The sequence below is a fragment of the Columba livia genome, chromosome 3, assembly GCF_036013475.1.
Source record: "Columba livia isolate bColLiv1 breed racing homer chromosome 3, bColLiv1.pat.W.v2, whole genome shotgun sequence".
In the NCBI taxonomy this organism is placed as follows: domain Eukaryota; kingdom Metazoa; phylum Chordata; class Aves; order Columbiformes; family Columbidae; genus Columba; species Columba livia.
Genome location: NC_088604.1, coordinates 37,237,334 through 37,241,756, shown reverse-complemented (window position 1 = coordinate 37,241,756; position 4,423 = coordinate 37,237,334). Strand labels below are relative to the sequence as shown.

The 4,423-nt window shown below is 55.5% G+C and overlaps 1 long non-coding RNA gene across 1 annotated transcript; it reads right to left on the bottom strand.

Moving 5' to 3' along the window:
• Window positions 1-1,212: 1,212 nt before the first annotated feature.
• LOC135579004 (uncharacterized) lies at window positions 1,213-4,301 on the bottom strand. Its single transcript, XR_010471226.1, has 3 exons — window positions 3,725-4,301; window positions 2,523-2,817; window positions 1,213-2,145 (listed from the first exon to the last, which is right to left on the bottom strand). It is a non-coding gene; the product is annotated as an uncharacterized LOC135579004 (long non-coding RNA).
• Between the last annotated feature and the right edge of the window lie 122 nt (window positions 4,302-4,423).

The window sequence follows — 4,423 nt, the reverse complement described above, 5'->3', positions numbered from 1 at the left end:
ACGCTGATCTTATTCGTATTGCCCCGCAGGAAGGCGAATATTCTTTTTCCCGGTGTTTTAAAACGAGACCTGAGGCTGCGGGGGCACCGGCTGGTGAGGACGACCGGGCCGAGGGGCTCAGTGGAGTGAGAGCAGAAAGTCCGGTGGCCGCGGCGCGGGGGAAGACGCGCGTCTGCGGGCGGCCCGCGCGCCCCGCCGGTGGGCTCGGTTGGCTGGCCCCGACCCGTTCGCCTCCTCGGTGCGCTGTCGCCACGGCGCAGTGCGCCACGGTGCTGAAGCGGGAACAAAACGTGCCACATAGCACCGATAAGCCCTCCTCTAACAGCACTCACGGCGGCTGTTTGAGGGCCGCCGTCGTGCCGCCGCGGCCGCGCTCCTGGCAGGTTAGGCTTAGCTTCGGGGCCACTGGCGACATCCGCAGTGAGGCTCCCCGCGGTCCGTGTTAGTCCTGGGTCACCTCAGGCAACACCCAGCCCTGTAAGACGTGAGGGCGCCAGGTTTCCCCTCATCTCCCCGGCCCGCTTCCCATTCCTCGGCTCCTGAGCTAAGAGCATCGAATGGGATGCTGCATGCAACCTGTTCCTGGAGGCTGGGGCCGGATCGGCTTCGCTGTGCCCTTGTTTTGGGAGCCACCAGTCAGGTTCGAGCCCGAGGAGTCTCAGGTGTTTGAGAAGCCGGTCCCTGGCACCGAGTCCGGCCTCGTCGGGGCTCCTCGGGCCTGGGCCCGGCGAGGCGCGGGGTGAGCCGCGGCCAGGCCGGCGCCCCTCGCTGTGAGCTGCGCTCGGTCCGCGTCCGCGGAAGGCGACGCACACAAGCGGGGGCAGGGTCCGGGCCGCTCTCGTCGGAAAGGGAAGGAAAGCCCTCCTGCCGCTCCGGCCCGCTCCCTGATGCCACCCCCTCCGCCGGGCTGAAGCCCGCTTGGAAGCGGACAGAACAGCCTGGCCAGAGGGTCCCCGGCAGAGCGAGACGAGCAGGCTGTAATACCCCGCCGTGGCCAGGGGGGCTGAGTGGGACTTCCCTGCGCCTTTTAAATTCAAGCCGCGTTTAACCTTCTCTCAAGCCTGTTTTGAAGGTGATTTTCTTGGGGAGAGTCGCTCCGGGCTTGCACCCTGTTGTAGGAAAATTGGAAGTGCTAATTCGTCCCCGAGACCACCCAGTCCCCCCGTTCAGCCCCAAAGGAGGAGAGCAAGGAAGAGAGACGGCGGTGAAGGTGCAATTGGGATGCACAGAAACAGAGTTTACATACGATTTTCTCACCGGCGTCCATAATTTTTCTTTAATTGGTCATGTTTCACTGACCAGTCGCCGTCAGCTACCTGCTGTCAGTTTTATACACCGTGTCTCCTTAGGGTGAAGCGATTTCACTGGGGGAAAAAGCGTATAATGATATAAAGATGTTTTCATTGGTGACCGTTCCTATGGTCCCCTGCTGGGAAGTTACAGAAAATCGTGTTTTTAAGGAGAAAAGGACGCTGTGGATATTTGACTTTCTAATGGCACTCGGCTTTAACGTTCGAAAACATTTGCGAAAATCACACCGTGGATGGCAAAATACGGTCATAACCATCCCCTAAATGTCACTCGAGATTTTCGAAGACAGCGAAGGAAAATACCCTTCTGGTGGAAAACAGTTTAAACACCTTTTTTTTTTTAATTACTATTTTTTTTCGGGAAGTGTAAATATGCGATTCTCCTACATCAAATAAGTAGCGCCTCACCCAACTGCCTAAAAACCCGGACTGCATTTTAACGTCCGGAAGTAAATGTAACCCCAGAAAGGTGTTTTGAATATAGATATTATTCCTTTAGCAGATCACTATATAGAGAGATTCTTCTCTCTTTCATCATCCCATAAAAAAATTAATCGGACAGACATATGGATCACAGGTTGTTCGATAAATTTAATTCCACCCATTTATTTTAAAAAGGCAATGAATGAAAACAACATGCCACAGATCAACCTACAGAAATGTGGCAAGGAAAAAAAATCAACAACAACAAGAAGCACCCACCCTCCCAGAACAATATAATCCTAGCGATTCGTCCATCTGCCGTAGGACGGGCAAGCTGGGCGCACCCCGCCGTGCGGAGCGGTGCAGAGCAAGGGGTCAGGGGCTCCTCCGCGGAAAAGCGGGTTGGTTGGCTCTAGAGGGATGGAAAGGAACAAAAATTGGGCAGGACCAGCAACCCTGTGCTCAGAGGCTTCTCCGAGACCCCCGCGGCACCCCACCGCTCCGGCTCCCTCCTCGCCCGTGCGCCGAAGCTGCGCTCCTCCGGTGCTGCGCCGCGGAGAGCCCGGGGACGGAGGGGGAGGTGTTCTCCCCCCGGCAGGTCCCGGCGGCCACTCGGGTCAGACTCCGCTCTCCCCGCCCGCGCCACGCTCCGCCAGAAGCGCAGCCTCGGCCTAAAGCCCCCGCGCCCCCGCCGCTCGCACTCCGGGCCCCGCCGCCGCGGAGCGCACTCTTCTCTTCCCGCCCTCCTCCGCGCCCCCAACCCCGGGCACCCGCGGCGGGGTTCAGTACCTGCTCCCCCGGGCCCCGCCGGGGCCGTCGCACCGGTGGCGGTGGAGCGGGTGGCCCGGCGGCCGCGGGCGGAGGGAGCGCGAAGCGAGGCCGCGGAAGGTGCTGTCGGAGATGGGCGGGTGGGGAGGCTGCCGGAGCGCCCTCGGACAGATAACATCCATTTCCTTCCTTCCTTCCTTCCTCTCCCCATCGATCTCATCCCCACCGCGATGGCGTTTAAACTCTTGCAAGATCCTCTAGCTTAGCACGTTTCGAGCACTCTCGCACATCTGATTTCCTTCAGATTCAATCACGGCTGGAATAGGCAGAGCAGACAGACTTTAGACCACGGTACAGTTAATATGTCCCAGATTTAATGTAAAGATAAACTAACTCCACAGCACTGTTCGTCGGTGAGAGGCACTAGGAATTTTCTGCTCTCCTATCGATTCACAGCGACAGCCACTGCAGGGGATTTTTTTTTTTTTTTCTGTAGTGGTGAATTTTTCTCAGACAAGTTGCGATTTTTTCCAATGTGCAAAGTTTCGTGCTCGTGAGACGGTTTCGTGTTTGTTTTTCTTTTTTTTTTTTCTTTTTTTTTTTTAATTTAATACATTATCTATCTGTCACATATCTGTATTTTCACGTCTGGAAAGCACTACTACAATTTGAATGCTGATAACCTTATTTGAACGGATGATTTGTCTCTAGGGTATATTTATTACACAGCTCTTCCTCAGACCCTCTGACGAAGCAGCCATTGAAACTGGGGATAAATTTGCATTTTAAGGATAAGTAAAATGCTATAGTGGAAACGGTTACGTCTCCTAAATGGCAGCTATTTCCTTTTTAGATTAAGATCAAAAATTTCAGCTGTGCCACTCGACGGCCCGAACAGAACCTCCGAAACTGTGACAGAGACGAATCACACTACAAGTTCGTCTCTCTCTGTTGCCCGGAACAGCGAAATGAAGCCGAGATCCCTTTCCCTGAAACCGAGAGATTTGCCCCATGATTATTTACAGAAAGATGGTTTCTATTCCGTTTCCTTCAACGGAGCATGTCAATCCATTCAGTTCTGCGAAAAAAAAAAAATCCCCCAACAAGAAGGGTAAAAAAAGAAAGAAAACACAACAAAAATCTCAATAGCTTTTTCATTTCCCTGGGCATGCAAATAAAGGATATCTGCCTCCAAATTTGTAACTTTTAATACTTATACTCACTGGCAAGATGCGAAAGGATTTACCCCGTAACTATTTTATGCACCTGAACATGATTATTATTAAAGTTGCTGCGGCTGGATGCATCCATGTCCATGCAAGGTTCAGTTTAATTCTCTTTTTATTGCTGCTTCAGTGCTTAATGGGCAGGGTTTAAAGGGGGCTACGGATGCTTAAACCTCTCTGCAGCCAGTGTTTGAATAACAACACGGTGAATCTCTGAGTCCACCAGCCGAATAATACTAATAATGGCTAATCCCTAACAGCAAGAAAAAGCACAACGTCATGTTTTTTAAGTCCGAACGGTTTTCCCGAGCGAAACTCAGCGCCCCGGGAGGGCCCCCTGTCCCCCCTGCCTTTCGGAGGGAGCTGGGGCTCCCGGCCAGCCTGCTCCCCGCGGGGAGAGATGCGAAGGGGGTGGGAGTCTCATTAACGTTTATTGCGGGGTTCATCTGCCGCTGGCTCTGGGGTGCGGCGCTGTTTCGGTCTAGGTGCGGCGGGGCCGGGGGCGGGGGCGGGACGGCGGGGCGGGTCTCCCCGATCCCGGCAGCCGCGGCGGGGGCCCCCTGGTAGGGCGGCGGGGCCAGGGCCGTGTCGGCGGGGCCGGGGCGGTGGGTCCGGACCGGTGCTGATTGGGCTGCGGGCGGCCGAGCCGTGGCAGCCCCCGCCCCGAGGCTCCGCCCTGCCCCCGCCGCCGCAGTG